Below are 23,549 nucleotides of genomic sequence, written 5' to 3' on the forward strand. Positions count from 1 at the left end.
TGAATGCATAACATGTTGATCTTTGAGGTGGAATGGCTACAACAGTGGAAGACCACACCAGGTCCACTCCTGTACTGAGTGTATCTATAATTTAATAATAAGTTTACTTTGACCTTGAAAGTAGAAAGATTCTAGTTTGTTGACAACATTTATTTTCTGGTTTAAAGCAGCCATTTCCCTTCATCTTCTAATTCTTAACCCAATACTCATTCTTAGAGGGCCCCAAGTCCAACGTGTTTGATCTTATCCCCTAGTCATCCTAAACTCATTTTTGGTCACTGCTCCCCTTTGCCTCTTGACCCCATCCCAGGAAACTCTCAGCTGTCCAAAATGTCCTGATTACCGTGTGTTTCCATGAAAATCATGACGTTGCAGGGAAAGGCTCTAAATATTGAGGACTGCTCCTGTGGGAAATCTGAAATTCTGAAATCACCTTGAGCTGTAAGCAGCAGTGTTTGGGAGAGTTGTAGAACAGAGGGATCTAGAAATAATGGTGCATAGTTCCCTGAAGGTGGAATCTCATGTGGATAGGGTGGTGAAGAAAGCTTTTGGTATGCTGGCCTTTATTAATCAGAGCATTGAGTATAGGAGGTGGGATGTAATGTTGAAATTGTACAAGGCATTGGTGAGGCCAAATTTGGAGTATTGTGTACAGTTCTGGTCACCAAATTATAGGAAAGATGTCAACAAAATAGAGAGAGTACAGAGAAGGTTTACTAGAATGTTACCTGGGTTTCATCACCTAAGTTACAGATAAAGGTTGAACAAGTTGGGCCTTTATTCTTTGGAGTGTAAAATGTTGAGAGGGGACTTGATAGAGGTATTTAAAATTATGAGAGGGATAGATAGAGTTGACGTGGATAGGCTTTTTCCATTGAGAGTGGGGGAGATTCAAACAAGAGGATATGAGTTGATAGTTAAAGGGCAAAAGTTTAGGAGTAACATGAGGGGGAACTTCTTTACTCAGAGAGTGGTGGCTGTGTGGAACGAGCTTCCAGCAGAAGTGGTTGGAGCAGGTTGGATGTTGTCGTTTAAAGTTAAACTGGACAGCTATATGGACAGGAAAGGAATGGAGGGTTATGGGCTGAGTGCAGGTCGGTGGGACTAGGTGAGAGTAAGAGTTCGGCATGAAGTAGAAGGGCCAGATGGCCTGTTTCCGTGCTGTAATTGTTATATGGTTATATGGTTATTGCTCTTCAGTAGACTGCCAGTGGTCATTTTGTGGAGATCATTGTGTTTGAGCTAGTGTAACAGGCATTGGAGTTCTGAGTTTAATTCCCATGCCCTCTGTAAGGAGTTTGTACTTTCTCCCCATGACTGCGTGGGTTTCCTGCGGTTGCTCCGGTTTCCGGAGACGTGCCGGTTAGTTGGTTCATTGGTCATTGTAAATTGTCCCGTCATTAGGCTTGGGTTAAATCTGTGGGTTTCTGGGTGGCATGGCTCAAACGGCTGGAAGGGTTTGTTAGACACTGCATCTCTAAATAAATAAAAGTATATCAAAATAACCTGGGACATATTAACAACAGCTGAACCCGTCAAATTTATCAATATTCGTTTTCCTCCTTGCTTATCAACACAGTATTGGTACAATTGCTGAATCTTAAGGTAATTCTTTGAAGTATTATTTGACAGATAATAGTATTTATGACAGATGCAAGAGCAAACATGGAATGAAAATAATGGAGAAAACCTGTGTGTGACTTTGTTTAATGTGGGGAGGTTGCTGCACGGGCAGCCACCACATGGTCTTTGACAGATCGGGGTCAGGGTCCAGCGACATGGCATGCAAGACCAATGGGGACCCTCCCCTGCTGAAGCCTTCCTCCGCCTTCACTGCCATTGTGACGTGTCGTCATCTTCGGCCAGCTCCACCGTTGAGCTCGTGGTTGGTTCGCAGTTTGTCTGGAACCTCCCCCTTGACCTTTCCACCATGGGTGACCCTACCAGGAGCTAAACACGAAACGACATCACTCTTGGGATCTCAGGAACTCAGAAGCTTTTCCACCACGACAAGGTGAAGATTCTCGGAGAAAAATGAAAATAAATGTCTCACTGAAGGGATGCTGAAGCAAGTGAAATGATCTACTAAGCTATTAGTGTTTCTCAGTCTCCTGGTTTCCTGTCTTAACTCACACATTTATTGAGCTTCATTTTCATCCACTAAAGTAAAAAGAATAAATTGAAATACCACCAAGTTGTGCTTAATGTTAAACCTCAAACTCTCTGAAGAAAATATTTTCTACTGATTATGAGATATGAACACCTGAAGATAAAATTTTTGAGTAGGAGTCTGGAATTGGGTTTCTCACCTAGTCAGCATCATCGGAATTGGAATTGGTTTATTTTTGTCACAGGCACTGAAAAGCAGGTATAGCTTGTCTTGCATACGTTGATGCAGATCAATTCATTGCATAGAGCACTGTGGTGGAACAGAGTAAAACAAAAACAACACAAACTGACTCAGGGATTAGTGAGATGTGGTATTATTTAGGCTCCATATAGAGTCAGAGAACACAGAAACCCTTCAGCCCATCTAGTCCATGCTAAACTATTAATCTGCCGAGTACTTTGAACCTGCACCTGGACAATTAGCCTTCCATACCCCTCCCATCCATGTACTGCAAATCCAAGTTTCTCTTAAGTGTCAAAATCAAACCCACATCCACAAATTCCACTCGCAGTTTTTTCACACTCTCACATCTGCTGAGTAAAAAAATTCCCCCCCCAGGTTTCTTTAAATAATTCATCTTTCTCCCTCAACCCATGACCTCTAGTTGTAGTTTCATTCAACCTGCTTGCATTTAACCTATCTGTACTCCTCATAATTTTGTATACTTCGATCAAATCTTCCCTCAATCCACTTTGCTGAATGGAATGAAGTCCTTTCCCTGTTACACAGATCCTCAAGTCAGGAGTGGAACTGGGTATGATCTTCTACTGCTGTAGCCCATCCACTTCACGTCCCGGCAACATCTTTGTAAATGTTATCTGTACTCTTTCTAGCTCATTGACTCGAACTGTATACAATACTTTGAATCTGGTCTCAGCGACTTCAACATAACATCTTAATACTTTGATTCATAGACTCCTCCTACTGGCAATGAATGGAATAGACGTGTTTTTAAATTACTGAATCCAATCTACTTCGAAAATTTACTCTTGGAGTATCATGATGTCTTGTGCTAAAACTTCTGAAAAAGAAGAGGACCTTTCCGTGACCATGGAAGCTATGGCCAAGCTAATTCAGAAAGCTCAGAGCGAAACATCTGAACAACTTTCGGATGTGTATTTGAAAGTTAACGTGGAAAGCGGCCAGTGAGTGAGTGGGCCAGTGAAGGAGTGGAGCTTTGAGGCTTTGACTCGAGAGATTCTGGCAGTTTTGGCAGTTGGTCTGTGCAATCAAGTCAATCAAGATTTGAATAGATTAGCGGAAAGCCGTTGATTAGACAATCAAGATTTGAATAGCTCAGATTCAGCAGAAAGCAGCTGATTGGGCAATCGAGCTCAGGTGACCAAGCATTTTGAAAAGCTCAAACAGATAAATAGAGGGGTAGCACAAGTGAAATGGCCTGTGAGTGAGTGGGCCAGTGAAGGAATGGAGCTTTGAGGCTTTGACTCGAGAGGCTTTGAAGAGAAGAGGCAGAGGACAAGCTAGCTCGCAGTTAGGTTTTACAATGTCTCCTGAGACGGTGATGTGCCTCTCATGAGAGATGTGGCAGTCTTGGGGGAACGCCCCTCTCCCGCAGAGTCACATCTGCCAGAAGTGCACACGGCTGGGCAATCTGGAAGACCGTGTAAGGAATCTGGAGCAGCAGCTGGATGACCTTGGACTCATAAGGGAGAATGAGGCAGTCATAGATGAGAGCTACAGGGAGGTAGTCACACCTAGGCTGTCGGAAGCAGGTCGTTGGGTGACAGTCAGAGGGGGGAAAGTGAAGGTAAGCAGACAGGTAGTGCAGAGCACCCCTGTAGCCATTCCCCTGAATAATAAGTTTACCATCCTGGATACCGTTGGTGGGGATGACTGACCAGGTGTGAGCCATGGTGGCAGGGCCTCGGGCACTGAGTCTGACCCAGTGGTGCAGAAGGGTGGGACGGAGAAGAGGAGAGCTGTTGTCATTGGAGACTCTATAATCAGGGGAGCAGACAGGAGATTTTGTGGACGTGAGAAGGACACCCGCATGGTTTGTTGTCTCCCGGGTGCCAGGGTCCGGGATGTCTCTGACCGGGTGCACGACATCCTGGTACGAGAGGGAAAGCAAACAGAAGTCGTGATATATGTAGGGACCAACGACATAGGCAGGAAGAGGGATGAGATCCTGAAGTGTGAGTTTCGGGAACTAGGCAGAAGGCTGAAGAACAGGACCTCAAGGGTGACGTTCTTAGGATTGCTGTCAGTGCTACGTGACGGTGATGGTAAGAATTGGAGTAGATGACAGTTGAATGCATGGCTGAGGAGTTGGTGCAGGGAGCAGGGTTTTAGATTTTTGGATCATTGGGATCTCTTCTGGGGAAGGTGGGACCTGTACAGATTGGATGGGTTGCACCTGAACTCGAGAGGAAGCAATATCCTAGCAGGTAGGTTTGCTAGCATGGTTCGGGAGGGTTGAAACTAATTTGCAAGGGGGATGGGACCCGGAGCGATAGAGCAGTGAAAGAAGTGCATGGAGTAAAGCCAGATCTAACACATAGAGAGAGTTTGAGGAAAGAGAAACAGAATAAATGGTGTAAAGACAATAAGGTAGAAGGGCTGAAATGTGTATACCTCAATGCAAGAAGCATCAGGAACAAAGGTGATGAACTGAGAGCTTGGATACGTACATGGAATTATGATGCAGTGGCCATTACAGAAACTTGGCTGGGTAGCAGGGCAGGAATGGATTCTCAATATTCCTGGATTTCAGTGCTTTAAAAGGGATAGAGAGGGCGGAAAAAGGGGAGGAGGGGTGGCATTACTGGTCAAGGATACTATTACAGCTACAGAAAGGGTGGGCAATGTAGCAGGATCCTCTTTTGAGTCAGTATGGGTGGAAGTCAGGAACAAGAACAGAGCAGTTACTCTATTGGGGGTATTCTATAGGCCCCCTGGTAGCAGCAGAGATACAGAGGAGCAGATTGGGAAGCAGATTTTGGAAAGGTGCAAAAATAACAGGGTTGTTATCATGGGTGACTTTAACTTCCCCAGTATTGATTGGCACCTGATTAGTTCCAAGGGTTTAGATGGGGCAGAGTTTGTTAAGTGTGTCCAGGACGAATTCCTGTCACAGTATGTGGACAGGCCAACTAGGGGGAATGCCATACTAGATCTAGTACTAGGTAATGGACTGGGTCAGGTCACAGATCTCTCAGTGGGTGAGCATCTGGGGGACAATGATCACTGCTCCCTGGCCTTTAGCATTATCATGGAAAAAGATAGAATCAGAGAGGACAGGAAAATTTTTAATTGGGGAAGGGCAAATTATGAGGCTATAAGGCTAGGACTTGCAGGTGTGAATTGGGATGATATTTTTGCAGGGAAATGTACTGTGGACATGTGGTCGATGTTTAGAGATCTCTTGCAGGATGTTAGGGATAAATTTGACCCGGTGAGGAAGATAAAGAATGATAGGGTGAAGGAACCATGGGTGACAAGTGAGGTGGAAAATCTAGTCAGGTGGAAGAAGGCAGCATACATGAGGTTTAGGAAGCAAGGATCAGATGGGTCTATTGAAGAATATAGGGAAGCAAGAAAGGAGCTTAAGAAGGGGCTGAGAAGAGCAAGAAGGGGGCATGAGAAGGCCTTGGCAAGTAGGGTAAAGGAAAACCCCAAGGCATTCTTCAATTATGTGAAGAAAAAAAGGATGACAGGAGTGAAGGTAGGACTGACTAGAGATAAAGGTGGGAAAATGTGCCTGGAGGCTGTGGAAGTGAGCGACGTCCTCAATGAATACTTCTCTTCGGTATTCACCAATGACAGGGAACTTGATGATGGTGAGGACAATATGAGTGAGGTTGATGTTCTGGAGCATGTTGATATTAAGGGAGAGGATGTGCAGGAGTTGTTAAAATACATTAGGACGGATAAGTCCCCGGGGCCTGACGGAATATTCCCCAGGCTGCTCCATGAGGCAAGGGAAGAGATTGCTGAGCCTCTGGCTAGGATCTTTATGTCCTCGTTGACCACGGGAATGGTACCGGAAGATTGGAGGGAGGCGAATGTTGTTCCCTTGATCAAAAAAGGTAGTAGGGATAGTCCGTGTAATTATAGACCAGTGAGTCTTACGTCTGTGGTGGGAAAGCTGTTGGAAAAGATTCTTAGAGATAGGATCTCTGGGCATTTAGAGAATCATGGTCTGATCAGGGACAGTCAGCATGGCTTTGTGAAGGGCAGATTGTGTCTAACAAGCCTGATAGAATTCTTTGAGGAGGTGACCAGGCATATAGATGAGGGTAGTGCAGTGGATGTGATCTATATGGATTTTAGTAAGGCATTTGACAAGGTTCCACATGGTAGGCTTATTCAGAAAGTCAGAAGGCATGGGATCAAGGGAAGTTTGGCCAGGTGGATTCAGAATTGGCTTGCCTGTAGAAGGCAGAGGGTCTTGGTGGAATGAGTACATTCAGCTTGGAGGATTGTGACTAGTGGTGTCCCACAAGGATCTGTTCTGGGACCTCTACTTTTCGCGATTTTTATTAACGACCTGGATGTTGGGGTAGAAGGGTGGGTTGGCAAGTTTGCAGACGACACAAAGGTTGGTGGTGTTGTAGATAGTGTAGAGGATTGTCAAAGATTGCAGAGAGACATTGATAGGATGCAGAAGTGGGCTGAGAAGTGGCAGATGGAGTTCAACCCGGAGAAGTGTGAGGTGGTACACTTTGGAAGGACAAATTCCAAGGCAGAGTACAAAGTAAATGGCGGGATACTTGGTAGTGTGGAGGAGCAGAGGGATCTGGGGGTACATGTCCACAGATCCATGAAAGTTGCCTCACAGGTGGATAGGGTAGTTAAGAAAGCTTATGGGGTGTTAGCTTTCATAAGTCGAGGGATAGCGTTTAAGAGTCGCGATATAATGATGCAGCTCTATAAAACTCTGGTTCGGCCACACTTGGAGTACTGTGTCCAGTTCTTGTTGCCTCACTATAGGAAGGATGTGGAAGCATTGGAAAGGGTGCAGAGGAGATTTACCAGGATGCTGCCTGGTTTAGAAAGTATGCATTATGATCAGAGATTAAGGGAGCTAGGGCTTTACTCTTTGGAGAGAAGGAGGATGAGAGGAGACATGATAGAGGTGTACAAGATAATAAGAGGAATAGATAGAGTGGACAGCCAGCACCTCTTCCCCAGGGCACCACTGCTCAATACAAGAGGACATGGCTTTAAGGTAAGGGGTGGGAAGTTCAAGGGGGATATTAGAGGAAGGTTTTTTACTCAGAGAGTGGTTGGTGCGTGGAATGCACTGCCTGAGTCAGTGGTGGAGGCAGATACACTTGTGAAGTTTAAGAGACTACTAGACAGGTATATTGGGGAATTTAAGGTGGGGGGTTATATGGGAGGCAGGGTTTGAGGGTCGGCACAACATTGTGGGCTGAAGGGCCTGTACTGTGCTGTACTATTCTATGATCTATGTTCACAGAGCTTAAACAAATGGAGATTCTGCTGCAGGCTATTCAAAAAACTTTACAGGAACATACTACTCACATTCAAGAACATGAAGATGCTTTAACAAGACTGGATACTAAGATGGATGAGTTGGAAATTTTTGAAGATAAACAATCGAAAATCATTGGGAATCTTTAAAACAAAAGATTGTTGTCTTGGAGAATAGATCAAGAAGTAACAATATACGAATTTTGGGTCTTCCTGAGTTGGTTGAAGGCAAGCGACCTTTAGAATTTTTTGCAAGTCTGTTGGCTCGTTTGTTTTCTGATGTTTTGGATTCTCCACCAAGAATAGACCGGACACACCAAGTCCCAGTGTTTAGACCCGCTTCTCAACAAAAACCTTGACCTGTGATAATTGCTTTTCATGACTTCCAAACAAAGGTTACTATAATTGGTCAATCTCATCAGTTAGGTATGATTAACTTTGAAAATTATAAGACAAGGCTGGTCAAAGATTATTCACCTGAGGTATTAAATGAACGTTTTAAGTATAAAAATGTCAGTGGAGTTATATAACAAAGGCTATAAACCTTCATTAAATTACACCGCTCGCCTCAGGATCATTTTGGAAAATGGTTCTCCTAAGTGGTTTCTTTTTATCGAGGAAGTGCATGATTTTCTTCAGGCCAAATCAAGTCCAGAACACTAATTGTTTAATACTGTATCATCAAACTATGCTTCCTTAGCTTAACCGATTCTTTGTTTTTGGAAGTTTGAAATCTAATTGTTTAGTACGTCTTAATAATCCTTCTTTTACTTTTCGATTTTTTATTTTTTCTGTTTAGAAAATTAATAGACTTAACTTCAGTAAGTTTTCTTTGTAATTATTTCTTGCAAACACTATATTTTGAAATTTTTTTAGTTCTTTTTAAGGTTATTTAGTCTAGGTTGGAACTCATTCTGTACCAATCTTTTCTTCTCCTGGAGCTTTGACAGTAGGATATCGAGGGTGGGATTTATCAGTAGATTAGCTTTTGCCCTCTCTTGGCTGATTTTTTTCTTTTGGGAGGGGAGTGGGCGGGAGTGGGCTGTTTTTTTTTTCTTTTTCCTTTTTATCAGCTGTTTGGTTATCCCTGCTTCATCTATTGTTTGGTCAAGAATTTTAAAGTTTGGATGTTTGTTTTATTCCAGTGGTTTATATGTTTAACCTCTGTTTTAAGCATATTTAAATGGTATACAATATTAATTTTCTTAGTTTAAATGTGAATGGTTTAAACCACCCTGTGAAACGTTATAAGATTTTTACCTACGTTAAGAAATTGAATGCCTCAATTATTTTTTTACAAGAGACACATGTCTGACTGTGGGCATTTGTTCAAACGTTGGAATAGTCTAGCTTTTCATCCTTCCTTTCAAGCCAAGGCCAGAGTTACTTTGATTTTGATTGACAATTCAGTTGCTTTTGTTCAACATGATGTAACGTCTGACCCCAATGGGTGGTTCGTTATAGTCTCAGGGAAATTAGATAACAAACTAATGGTTTTTGCTAATCCCTATGCTCCAAATATAGATGATCCCGGCTTTTTTGAACGTTTTTTTCTTTTTTTTACCAGACTTAAATTTGTACTCCTTAATCTTGGGAGGTGATTTTAATTGCTGTCTTGACCCAGTTTTAAACTATTCATCTTCGAAATGATTGAATATTAATAGATCTGCCTCCTATATCCAATCTTTTCTAATGAAATGTGACACTATTGATGTTTGGTGTTTTTTATACCCAACAAGTAGAGAATTTTTCATTTCTTCTCATGTTCATCATACCTATTTCAGGATTGTTTTTTTTTTGTCGATAGTCATTTGATACCCTCTGTGCGATCCTGTGATTATAAAGAAATTGCTGTTTCAGATCATGCCCCTTTTTTTTTTATCTTTAAATCTTCTGGGTGTTTCTCGATCAAACAGATTTGGCGTTTTAATCCAATTTTACTATCAGATAAGGCTTTAAAAACATTTTTTAGAGAATCAAATTACTTTTTTCTTTGAAGAAAATACGCTAGATGGCACTTCTAGCCTTCTTATTTGGGATGTTTTCAAGGCTTATATTAGAGGCCAAATTATTTCCTATACAGCAAGTATTAAGAAAAAAGCCAATAAGGAGAGAACTGATTTAGCCAAACAGTTGAAACATCTAGATCAAAAATATGCTTCTGATCCGGATCCTGTCTCAAATAAAAGATGTACGAAAGTTAAAACTAAATATGATCTGTTCTTAACTTACCCTGTTGAAACTCAACTTTTAAAAGATAAAAGTCAATTTTATGTTCATGGTGATAAAATGGGCAAACTTTTAGCTAACCAACTTAAAACCTTAATAGTTAAATTAAGGAAATCTCCAAAGCGAATGGTGATATAACTTCTGATCAATTAGAAATAAACAATACTTTTAGAGAATTTTACACTAAACTGTATAGCTCTGATTCCCCTAAAGCCAATTTTGCTATGCATAATTTTCTTGATTATTTAAATATTGCCTCAATTTCTGAGGTTAATCAAAAAATGGTTAGATCAACCTTTTCCTTCTAAGGAAATTGCTCGGGTTGTCCATTCTCTGAGTTTGGGGAAGGCTCCCGGTCCTGACGGATTTTCTGGAGAATTCTATAAGACTTTTGCTCCTTTGCTTATTCCTCACTTACTTTCTGTCCTTTCTGACTTTTAAATTAGGCAAGTTGCCACAATCATTTTATGACGCCTCTATTTCACTTATTCTCATGCTCTTCCTACAGACCTATTTCTTTACTTAATGTTGATGCTAAAATTTTATCTAAATGGAAAACATTCTGCCTTCTATTATCTCTGATGACCAGACCAGATTTATTAAAAATCATTATTCTCATTTTAACATTCGTCATTTACTGAATGTTATTTATTCTCCTTCTAAAGAAACTTCTGAATATGTGATTTCTTTAGATGCTTAGAAAGCCTTTGACAGGGTTGAATGCAATTATTTATTTGGAATATTAGAAAAGTTTAACTTTGGGTCCAATTTTATTCAATGGATTAAATTACTTTATTCATCTCCCACTGCACAGGTTCTCACTAACTCTCAGAGTTCCAAACCATTTAATCTCCAACGTGGAACTAGACAAGGATGTCCTCTGAGTCCTTTGCTTTTTGATTTGGCTTTAGAGCCTTTAGCCATGGTGTTTTGTGAATCCGTTGACATCTCGGGTATTTTAAGGAGGGGTATTACTCATAAGGTGTCGCTTTATGCTGATAACCTTTTGCTCTACATCTCTAAGGTGGAGTCCTCTCTACCCTCAGTACTTTCTTTACTTTCTGAATTTAGTCAGTTCTCAGGATATAAACTTAACCTTCATAAGAGTGAACTTTTTCCTTTGAATAATTTGGTATCAGTCAACTTTGACTTTCCTTTTAAAATTGTTAGAAATCAATTTACTTATATGGGTATAACAATTATTGGGAATTATAAATTTCATTTTAAAGAAAACTGTATCACTCTTTTGGAGTATGTTAAGAAGGTACTATCAAATTGGTCTCCCCTTTCTTTATCGCTGATTGGACATATCAATTCTATTAAAATGAATATTTTGCCTACATTTTTATATGTATTTCAAGCCCTACCTGTTTTTATTCCTAAATCCTTTTTTGAATCTTTAGACTCAATTATATCTTCTTACTCATGGAAGAATAAAACCCCCCGATTAAAAAAAGTTCATCTTCAGAAAACTAAAAAAAATGGGGGATTAGCCCTACCCAATTTTAGGTTTTACTACTGGGCAGTCAACATACGCAACCTCACGTCTTGGTTATACTATATTATTCGTGTCTGGTTTGGGTTTCTTCAGAAGTTAATTCTGTTAATAAATTTTCTATTATTTATCTTCTTGGTTCTTCAATTCCTCTATCCTTAAGTAATTTAACTGATAATTATGTAGTTAAACATTCTTTGAGGATTTGGTTACAATTTAGAAAATTCTTTGGGTTATTTGGTTTTTCACTCTCTAGTCCCATTTTTTCTAACTTTTTTTTTAAACCTTCTTTGACTAATGTAGTTTTTAAAGAGTGGAATAGACTAGGCATTAAATGTTTTCAGGATCTGTTTGATGGAGATAGTCTTTCCTCATTTGATCAATTATCTATTAAATATAATCTTCGTAAAGCTCACTTTTTTAGATATCTACAAATTAGAGATTACTTGCATTCTCAACTTCATGCATTTCCTAAATGTCCAGATAAGAATTTAATTTGTACAATTTTCACTCTGAAACCTTTCCATAATGGATCTATTTCTAATATTTATAGTATGTTGTTGGCAATGAGAAACATTCCGTTAGACAAAATTAAAAACCTCTGGGAACAAGTTCTATAGATTTCAATTGATGAGGATGCTTGGAATGAACTTTTTAAACTTGTTCACATCTCTTCGTTATGTGCGCGTCACTCTTTTTTACAATTTAAAGTGGTTCATAGAGCCTATATGTCTAAAGATAAGCTCTCTCGTTTTTACTCGGATCTTTCTCCATACTGTAATAAATGTAATGTCGAAGAGGCCTCTCTAATTCATATGTTTTGGTCCTGCCCGTGGCTTGATAAATTTTGGAAAGCAGTATTTCAAACTTTCTCAGAGCTTTTTAAAGTAAACTTTAAACCCAACCCTCTGACTGTCTTGTTTGGCATTGTTGGAGGAAATGATTAGCATATTTTGGCTTTTATTTCTCTTTTAGCCAAAAGAGTTTTGTTGCTTAAATGGAAAGATTCCACTCCGCCTACTCATGCCCATTGGTTGATTGATGTTATGTCATGTTTCAATCTAGAGAAGATTCGGTGTTCTATTTCTATACCTAGTCAAGATTTTTTCACATTATGGGGACCTTTTTAGAACTACTTTACAATTTTCGACTTGTACAGCAATGACGATGGCTATTATATGTTTGAATTTACGACTATGTGTCCAAGATTTTTTTTCTTTTCTTCTAACCAAACAGCTGTTTTTTGGTTTTTTTTCTCTTTTTTTTGTTAGTTATGGGGTTTTGATTTTCCTTTAGATTAGAATAAAATATACCTTTTCAATATTAGGTTAATTTACTACACATAGATATGGGGCATTTCAATCTTGTTTCTGGTTCCATAATATCATAGTATATTTTGTATTCATCTATGTAAGTAATTAATAAAAATATTGAAGAAGAATACTTTGATACATGAAGGCCAATGCTCCAAAAGTTCTCTTTACAACCCTATCTACCTGTCAGCCCATTTATTCCAGCTGTTCCAGATCCTGCTGCAAGCTTTGATCGTCTTATTTGCTGTTACGAACTATGTACTCTCAAGATTTCACTTTTATAAACTTCCCATTACCAAGCAGAGCAGTGCCAGAAAACAACCTATCCCAATCCACACTTGCCAGATCCTTTCTGATGTCATTAAAATTTGTCTTTTTCCAGTTTAGAATCTTAACCTGAGGACCAGACCTAACCTTCTCCATAATTATCCTGAAATTAATGGAATTGTGATCATTAGCTCAATAGAGGTAGGATAGTGGATGTTATCTACCTTGACGTTAGTAAAGTGTTCAACAAAATCCTTGTATCCATGGTTGGATACAGAATTGGCTTGGATATAGATCACACAAGGTAATGGTGGAGTGATTTGTCTCTGATCAGTGGTCTATTCCACAAGAATAAGTGTTGTAAAGTATGTAATATACAGTATGTAAATGATATGGAGGAAAGTGTGGTAGTCTGATTGGTAAGTTTACTGACAACACACAAGTTAGTGGTGCTGTGGGTGATGAGTAAAGCTGTCAAATGATATAGCAGGATACAGGCCAGTTGAAAATATGGGTGAGGAAATGGCAGATGATGTTTCATCCCATAAGTGTGAAGTGATACATTTTGGGAAGTCATATGAATGAGGAAAGTATACAATAAATATCGGGAGCCTTAGGAACATTGATGTACGGAGGGATCTCAAGGTGCAAACCCATACCCCCAAGAAAGTAGCAAAACAAGTAGATAGGGTGGTAATGTATAAACACAAGAGATTCTGCAGGTGCTGGAAATCCAGTGCAACACACACAAAATGCTGGAGGAACCCAGCAGATCAGGCAGCATCTATGGAAATGAATAAATTGTTAACATTTTGGTTTGAGACCCTTCATCAGGACTGCAAAGGAAGGGGTAAGAAGCCAGAATAAGAAGATGATGGGAGGGCAAGGAGGACAAGCTAGAAGGTGATAGGTGAATCCTGGTGGTTGGGGCTACCAGATTCTTAGTTCATCCCCTTCTCCCACAAATATGGCTTCACCTATCAACTTCTACCAACAACCAAGGGTTCCCAACCTAGGGGTCCATGGAAATCTTGTTTAATGGTATTGGTCTATGCCATAAAGAAGGTTGGGAACCCCTGTCTAGAGGGTCCTTGATGGTGGATGCTGCTTCCCTGTGACAGTGCTCCTTGAAGATGTGCTCAGTGATGGGCAGGGTGTTTCCAGAGATGGATTGAGCTTTTGTGTGCTTTTCCATGCCTGGGCATTGTTGTTCCCAAACCAGACCATCATGAAACCAGTCAGGATACTCTCCACCGTGCAGCTAAAGGAGTTTGCCAAAGTTTTAGATGAGAGGACATGTCAAATCTTCACAAACTTCTAAGAGGATTCATGTGGTTACAGATAGCTCTTTGCAGTGAAAGAACATCAACTCTCAAACAGACCTGAGGGAGTCTTAAAACAGGTTAATAATCTTCCAGAAGCAGGTGGAGTGTTTCAGTGTTCACTGTTCCAGAAAGAGTCTGCGGTTCACGGTAATGGATTCCAAAGGTCACAGCATGCAGACACAAGCCCCTTAGACCATTAGAGACCATCAAACCATAATACATAGGAGCACAATTAGGCCAACCGGCCTATCGAGTCTACTCCGCCATTCAATCATGGCTGGTCCTTTTTCAAATCTCCTCCTCAACCCCAGTCCCGAGCCCTCTCCCGGTAACTTTTTATGCCTTATCCAATTAAGAACCTATCAATCTCTGCCCAACGACCTGTCCTCCACAGCTGCACGTGGCAACAAATTCCACAACTTCATCATCCTTTAGCTAAAGAAATTTCTCCGCATCTCTGTTTGGAAAGGGCTCCCCTCAATCCAGAGGCTGTGCCCTCTTGTCCTAGGCTCTCCCACCATGGGAAACATCCTTTCTACATCTACTCTGTCTAGGCCTTTCAATATTCGAAAGGTTTCAATGAGATCCCCCCTCATCCTTCTGAATTCCAGCGAGTACAAATCCAGAGCCATTAAACATTCCTCATATGATAACCCTTTCATTCCTGGAATCATCCTTGTGAACCTCCTCTGGACCCTCTCCAATGCCAGCACATCTTTTCACAGATGAGGGGCCCAAATCTGTTAACAAGGTGAGGCCTCACCAGTGCCTTATAAAGCCTCAGCATCACATCCCTGCTCTTGTATTCTAGACCTCTTGAAATGAATGCTAACATGGCATTTGCCTTCCTCACCGCTGACTCAACCTGCAAGCTAACCTTTATGGTGTTCTCCACAAGGACTCCCAAGTTCCTCTGCATCTCAGATTCCTGGCCGCCCACGAAGCACATATCTACACCAATCCCATTGATTCATTTACATTTGTAGTTCTTAACTCAGACACAAGATACTGTGGGTGCTAGATATCTGATTCAGATTTATTTTTAGATGTATTTATCTCTCACATCTACAATGAAATTTGTCATTTGTATTAACAACCAACACAGCCGTGAGCAACATATTCAAAATGCTGGAAGCACTCAGAAGATCAGGCAGCATCTATGGAGAGGAATAAACAGTCGACGTTTCAGGCTCTTAACTTTTTCATCCATTCCCTGCACCAAGATATCAAATCCAAATCACAGTCATTTCCTTTGAACTCTTACCCCTCCCATGACAGATAAATACCCTTCCCTTGAGAAAACAGCACTCTTGATCATCAATAGCAATCCACAATGCTAGAATGGTTTCAGGGACTGCACTCATCATCTTCTTGGCTGCCTATTATTTATTTTTATTGTTTTTAATGCAGTTTTTAAAGGGTAAGATGAGGGAACTCATCAATCCTCTTTGGGGGAATGTACTGCTGTCATAGACAAATTTCATGACATATCAAAGTTCAAAGTAAAATTTATTATCAGAGTACATAATTGTACATATCAGTGTTTGGGAAGTTGTTGGAATCGATTGTTAGGGATGAGATTACAGAGTACCTGGAGGCATATGACAAGGTAGGCTAAAGCCAGCATGGTTTCCTGAAAGGAAAATCCTGCCTGACTAACCTACTCCAATTCTTTGAGGAAATTACAGAGAAGAAAAAAGGAGATGTAGTGGACGTAGCGTACTTAGATTTTCAGAAGGCCTTTGACAAGGTGCCGCACATGATGTTGCTTAGTAAGATAAGAACTCATGGAATTACAGGGAAGTTACTAACGTGGGTGGAGCATTAGCTGATTGGCAGAGAACAGAGAGTGGGAATAAAGGGATCCTATTTTGGCTGGCTGCCGGTTACCAGTGGAGTGCCACAGGGGTCGGTGTTGGGACCACTGCTTTTTATGACGTATGTCAATGATTTGTACTATGGTATTAATGGATTTGTGGCTAAATTTGCCAATGACACAAAGATAGGTGGAGGATCGGGCAGTGTTGAGGAAACAGAGAGCCTGGAGAGAGATTTAGATAGTTTAGGGGAATGGGCAAAGAAGTGGCAAATGAAATACAATGTTGGAAAGTGTATGGTCATGCACTTTGGTGGAAGAAATAAACAGGCAGACTGTTATTTAGATGGAGAGAGCATTCCAAATGCAGAGATGCAAAGGGACTTCGGTATCCTTGTGCAAGATACCCTAAAGGTTAACCTCCAGGTTGAGTCGGTTGTGAAGAAGGCGAATGCAATGTTGGCATTCATTTCTAGAGGAATAGAGTATAGGAGCAGGGATGTGATGTTGAGGCTCTATAAGGCGCTGGTGAGACCTCACTTGGAGTATTGTGGGCAGTTTTGGTCTCCTTATTTAAGAAAGGATGTGCTGACGTTGGAGAGGGTACAGAGAAGATTCACTAGAATGATTCCAGGAAGGAAAGGGTTACCGTATGAGGAACGTCTGGCAGCTCTTGGGCTGCATTCCCTGGAGTTCATGAGAATGAGGGGGGATCTCATAGAAACATTCCGAATGTTAAAGCTGAATAGATTAGATATGGCAAAGTTATTTCCCATGGTAGGGGATTCTAGGACAAGAAGGCACGACTTCAGGATTGAAGGGCGTCCTTTTAGAACTGAGATGTGGAGAAATTACTTTAGTGAGAGGGTGGTAAATCTGTGGAATTTGTTGCCACAAGTGGCTGTGGAGGCCAAGTCATTGGGTGTATTTAAGGCAGAGATAGATAGGTTCTTGATTAACCAGGGCAACAAAGGGTATGGGGAGAAGGCAGGGGAGTGGGGATGACTGGAAGAATTGGATCGGCCCATGATTGAATGGCAGAGCAGACTCAATGGGCCAAATGGCCGACTTCTGCTCCTATATCTTATGGTCATATGATTATATCATTACATACAACCCTGAGATTGTATTTTCTGCAAGCATACTGAGCAAATCTATCGAAGAGTAACTGTAAACAGGATCAATGAATAACAAACAGTGCAAATGCAGATATCAATAAATAGCAATAAATAATAAGAGCAATATGCTGGTGATATTAAACCTGATTCAAATTCTGATAGAAATACCTTATTGTCACTGGCCTTTTTGGCCCACGAGCACATGCCAACCAATTATACATATGTAATTATACAATTATCTTACTAACCTGAACATCTTTGGAATGCGGGAGAAAATCAGAGCACCCAGAGGAAATCCATGAGCATACAGAGAGTGGCGAAATTGAACCAGGTCACTGGAACTGTATTAGTGTTACGTTAACCTGCTAAGTTACCATGCCACCTCAAAGGTAAAAAATAAAAGGGAAATGAGAATGGATATAGGACCACCAGAAAATTAGGCCAGAGAAATAATAATGGGGGACAAGGAGATGGCAGATGAACTAAATGAGCATTTGCATCAGTCTTCACTGTGGAAAACACCAGCAGTGTGCAAAAAGTTCGAGGGTGTGAGAGAAGAGAATTGAGTGCAGTTACTATTACAAGGGAAAGGTGCTCAAAAAGCTGAAAGACATAAATTCCGAAAGTGGTAGAGTTAGAGATTCTGGAGGCATTGGTACTGATCTTTCAAAAAAATCATTGGACCCTGCCATGGTGCCAAAGGACTGGAAAATTGCAAATGTCACTCCACTCTTTAAGAACAGAGGAAGGCAGCAGAAACTTAATTATAGACACAGAAACATAGAAACATCGAAAACCTACAGCACAATACAGGCCCTTCGGCCCACAATGCTGTGCCGGACAGGTACTTACTTTAGAAATTACCTAGGGTTACCCATAGCCCTCTATTTTTCTAAGCTCCATGTACCTGCCCAGGAGTCTCTTAAAAGACCCTATTGTATCTGCCTCCACCACTGTCGCCAGCAGCCCATTCCACGCACTCACCACTCTTTGCGTACAAAACTTACCACTGACATCTCCTCTGTACCTACTTCCAAGCACCTTAAAACTGAGCCCTCTCATGTTAGCCATTTCAGCCCTGGGAAAAAGCCTCTGACTATCCACATGATTAATGCCTCTCATCATCTTACATACCTATATCAGGTCACCTCTCATCCTCTGTCGCTCCAAGGAGAAAAGGCCGAGTTCACTCAACCTATTCTTGTAAGGCATGCTCCCCAATCCAGGCAATATCCTTGTAAATCTCCTCTGCATCCTTTCTAGTTTCCACATTCTTCCTGCAGTGAGGTGACTAGAAGTGAGCACAGTACTCCAAGTGGGGTTTGACCAGGGTCCTATATAGCTGTAACATTACTTCTTGGCTCTTGAACTCAATCCCACGATTGATGAAGGCCAATGCACCGTATGCCTTCTTAACCACAGAGTCAACCTGCACAGCAACTTTGAGTGTCCTTTGGATTTGGACCCCAAGATCCCTCTGATCCTCCACACTGCCAACTGTCTTACCATTAATACTATATTCTGCCGTCATATTTGACCTACCAAAATGAACCACCTCACACTTACCTGGGTTGAACTCCATCTGACACTTCTCAACCCAGTTTTACATCCTATCAAAGTCCTGATCAGTCAGTCTGACCTCAGTGGTTGGGAAGATATTGGATTCAATTGTTAAGGATGAGGTTATGGCATATTTGGTGACACAGGACAAAATAGGACAAAGTCAGCAAGGTTTCCTTAAGGGAAAATCTTGCCTGACAAACCTGTTGGAATTCTTTGAGGAGATTACATGTAGGATAGATAAAGGGGATGCAGTAATGGTGTATATTTGGAATTACAGAAGGCCTTTGACAAGGTGCCACACATGATGCTGCTTACCAAGTTAAAAGCCCATGGTATTTCAGGAAATTTACTGGCATCCCATGCTAAAGTAGCATACACAACATGCTCAGCAAAACAACAGCAATGAAACTGCAGAATTAGCCCATTTCTTCCATCCCACCTACCCACCCACTCAGATATAGAGACAGTCCTCTAACCCCAGGATAGGTCACCTCCAGCCCTCCAGCCTCTTCTGTACCCGTGGACTGGCAGACATCGGACCGATGACATCTACAGGCTTGTAGACCCAGGGTTCAAGCATTAGGTTTTAACCTCCCAACCAATGCTCCCTCTAATTTTTTACAGCTGTGCGGACCAATCATTGTGAGCAGGAAATTTTTACATGGCCTGATAACTGTGCAGCACTTTAAATAATTTTTTTTTGTGATATGCATACTATGAATATTTGGAATAAACTTTGAAAAATCACACACTTTTGATTTAATTTATTAAATGAAGGGTACAATGAAGTATAGTATTACAAAGAAAATCTTTCATATTTTGTAAACATGTTGAGCTGCATGGCAACAAAGGCTATGTGCGTGTGAGTATTTCAGTTACTGTGCAGTCACGCAGCCGTGCAGCTTATAGTAATAGGTTACTATCAGAAGTACTGTGGATTTTGGATCCACAAGAGACTGCAGGTAATGGAATCGGGAGAAAAAATGTACTGTTGGAGGACCTCCGCAAGTCAAGCAGCATTGATGGAGACAGAAAGATGGTCAACATTTCGGGTCAAGACCTTGCATCAGAACACATACCTCTGCCACTGCAGAGATGACCTGACACACTGTTCCTCTATTGTGTTTTTTTATACAGATGTTGGGAATCTGAAATAAAAACAAACAGAAAATGTTGTCTCGGCTCAAAACGATGACTGTCATCTCTCTCTGTAGATGCTGCCTGACCTGCTGAGTTCCTCCATCATTTTGTGCGTATTGCTCTGGATTTCCAGCATCATGTTCCACAGCGGTCCGTGTTGGGGGCCGCTTCTTTTTACGTTGTACATCAACGATTTGGATTATAGAATAGATGGCTTTGTGGCTAAGTTTGCTGACGATACGAAGATAGGTGGAGGGGCTGGTAGTGCTGAGGAAATGGAGAGTCTGCAGAGAGACTTGGATAGGTTGGAAGAATGGGCAAAGAAGTGGCAAATGAAATACAATGTTGGAAAGTGTATGGTTATGCACCTTGGCAGAAGAAATAAATGGGCAGACTATTATTTAAATGGGGAAAGAATTCAAAGTTCTGAGATGCAACGGGACTTGGGAGTCCTCGTACAGGATACCCTTAAGGTTAACCTCCAGGTTGAGTCGGTGGTGAAGAAGGTGAATGCAATGTTGGCATTCATTTCTAGAGGAATAGAGTATAGGAGCAGGGATGTGATGTTGAGGCTCTATAAGGCGCTGGTGAGACCTCACTCGGAGTACTGTGGGCAGTTTTGGTCTCCTTATTTAAGAAAGGATGTGCTGACGTTGGAGAGGGTACAGAGAAGATTCACTAGAATAATTCTGGGAATGAGAGGGTTAACATATGAGGAACGTTTGTCTGCTCTTGGACTGTATTCCTTGGAGTTTAGAAGAATGAGGGGAGACCTCATAGAAACATTTTGAATGTTGAAAGGCATGGACAGAGTGGATGTGGCAAAGTTGTTTCCCATGACGGGGGATTGTCTAGTACGAGAGGGCATGACTTAAGGATTGAAGGGCGCCCATTCAGAACAGAAATACGAAGAAATTTTTTGAGCCAGAGGGTGGTGAATCTGTGGAATTTGTTGCCATGGGCGGCAGTGAAGGCCAAGTCATTGGGTGTATTTAAGGCAAAGATTGATAGGTATCTGAGTAGCCAGGGCATCAAAGGTTGTAGTGAGAAGGTGGGGGAGTGGGACTAAATGGGAGAATGGATCAGCTCATGATAAAATGGTGGAGCAGACTCGATGGGCCGAATGGCCGACTTCTGCTCCTTTATCTTATGGTCTTATAAGCAGAATATCTTGTGTTCAGAAAATGCTGGAAGTATTTCACAGATCAGGCTGCATCTGTGGAGAAAAAAACATTTAATGTTTTTGTCTGGAGACTTTTCACTATCATCTGACAAATAATCATGAAACATTACAATTACAACAGTGGCCAATCAGAGATCAGGGTTCATCAGCAAGGGGAAATAAAAATAAGGCAGGGGCAAGTGGAATGCCCTTTGTTGGAGTGGGCAGTGTTAGAGTGGGGATTTGAGGATTTAACTCCTCAAGGCTTCAGTGAGAGAAGGCAAAAAAACTGTAGGTAGATTTTATTTCAGTTTTTTACTGCTTCCTTCTTTATTATTGTAAATTTAGAGCAATAGAGATGCCAGGAAGGAGAGTTGAATGAACTTCTTGCAGGATGCGAGAAGGCAGGGAGACCTCCAGTGTCCCCAAAAGTTTCATCTGCATGAAGTGCATCCAGCTGCAGCTTCTAACAATCCACATTAAGGAGTTGGAGCTGGAAATGGAAGAACTCCAGATCATTCAGGAGGGTGAGGGGTGAAAGACAGAACCGATAGAGAGGTAGTTACACCAAGGTACGGAAGACAAGAATCTGGCTGGCAGTCAGGGTGGTGAATGGGTTAAGTAGCTGGTGTTGAATATCGCTGTGAACATCTGCCTCAACATCGGCTATATCACTTTGGATACCGTTGGGGTAGGGGTGGGGCGGTAGAAAGTCTGCCTCTATGGTTCAGAAGGGGAGAAGGGGAGAAGAGGTGAGCTGTAATGTCAGAGGATTTGTTGATTAAGGGAACAGAAAGAAGTTCTGTGAATGAGAACAAGATTCCAGGATGCTATGTTGCCTCCTGGGTGCCAGGGTCTGGGACATCCTGGATCAAGCCCTCATTTTTGAGAGGGAGGATGAACAGCCAGAAGTAGTGGTCAATGTAGGTGCTAATGACATTGGTAGGAAGAATGACGATGTCCTGCAAAGTGAGTTCAGGGAGCTAGGTGCTCATTTAAAGAACAAGACCTCCAGGGTTGTGATCTCAGGATTGCTACCCATGCTGGTGAGGCCACAAATAGGATGATTATACAGTTTAACATGTGGTTCAGGAGTTGGTGTAGGAGGAAGGAGTTAAGATTTTTGGATCATTGGACTATCTTCCAGGAAGTTGGGACCTGTACAGAAAGGGACAAATTGCACTTGAACTGGAGGAGGACTGGTATCCTAGCAGGAAGGTTTGAAATGCTGCGGGGGGTGGAAATCAGAGGGCCAGAACAGTTCGTGGAGAGGTTGTGGAGGCAGATGTTGGTAAGAATTCAGACCAAGTCAGGAATGAAAAGGCTGAGCATGATGTGACCAGCGTCCTGAGCTGCGTATATTTCAATGCAAGAAATATCATAGGAAAGGCGGATGAGCTCAGAGCATGGATCAACACATGGAATTATGATATTGTAGCCATGAGTGAGACTTGGTTGCAGGAGGGGCAGGACTGGCAGCTCAATATTCTGAGGTTCCATTGTTTTAGACACGATAGAGCAGGAGGGAGTAAAGGAGGAGGGTTGGTGTTACTCGTCAGGGAAAGTGTCATGGCAGTCATGACTGGAGACCTCGTATGACCACCTTAATGGGGCTATACTATAGACCACTCAGAGGTCCAGGGGATTTAATAAAACAAATTCAAATGTTAAAGAGACGTTTGGATAAGTACAGGGATAGTACGATCTGGAGAGTTATGGTCTGGGTGCAGGTTGATGGGAGCAGGCAGTTTAAATGGTTCAGTATGGACAAGATGGGCTGAAGAGTTTCTATGATGCTATGAGGTCACAGACTGTTGCAAGAAATATAATGTTGTGATAGTAGATGATTTCAACTTTCCACATATTGACTGGGACTCCTATACTGAAAAAAAGACTTACTGTAGATGGGATACAGTTTGTCAAATATGTTCGGGAAAGTTTCCTTCCTCTCATAGAAACATAGAAAACCTACAGCACAATACAGGCCCTTCAGCCCACAAAGCTGTGCCGAACATGTCCTTACCTTAGAAATTACCTGGGTTACCCATAGCCCTCTATTTTTCTCAGCCCCATGTACCTATCCAGGACAATTTTAAAAGACCCTATCATATCCGCCACAATCACCATTGCCAGCAGCCCACTCCATGTACTCACCACTCTCTGCATAAAAAACTTATCCCTAACATCTCCTCTGTACCTGCTTCTAAGCACCTTAAAACTGTGTCCTCTCGTGTTAGCCATTTCAGCCCAGGGAAAACGCCCTTGACTATCCACACGATCAATGCCTCTCATCATCTTATACACCTCTATCAGGTCAACTCTCATCCTCCGTCGCTCCAAGGAGAAAAGGCCGAGTTCACTCAATCTATTCTCATAAGGCATGCTCCTCAATCCAGGCAACATCCTTGTAAATCTCCTCTGCACCCTTTCTATGGTTTCCACATCCTTCCTGTAGTGAGGCGACCAGAACTGAGCACAGTACTCCAAGTGGGGT

At 41.6% G+C, this 23,549-nt stretch overlaps 1 protein-coding gene across 10 annotated transcripts in view; it reads right to left on the minus strand.

Annotated features, from left to right (window-relative positions):
• The window catches only part of LOC134337824 (4-galactosyl-N-acetylglucosaminide 3-alpha-L-fucosyltransferase 9-like), an 83,284-nt gene that overhangs the window by 7,745 nt on the left and 51,990 nt on the right, over positions 1-23,549 (minus strand). The window contains exon 1 of one of the 10 annotated variants that reach the window (XM_063033163.1): positions 2,310-2,345. The exons of 7 other annotated variants lie outside the window; for them this stretch is intronic. The gene's annotated coding sequence lies outside the window, so the exon portion shown is untranslated. Of the gene's footprint in view, positions 1-1,690; positions 1,738-2,309; positions 2,346-19,585; positions 21,110-23,549 lie in introns of those variants that run through there. 2 more of the 10 variants (XM_063033157.1, XR_010016093.1) reach the window with 2 other exon arrangements.

The sequence above is a fragment of the Mobula hypostoma genome, chromosome 2 (assembly GCF_963921235.1).
Source record: "Mobula hypostoma chromosome 2, sMobHyp1.1, whole genome shotgun sequence".
NCBI classification, from domain to species: Eukaryota; Metazoa; Chordata; class Chondrichthyes; order Myliobatiformes; family Myliobatidae; genus Mobula; species Mobula hypostoma.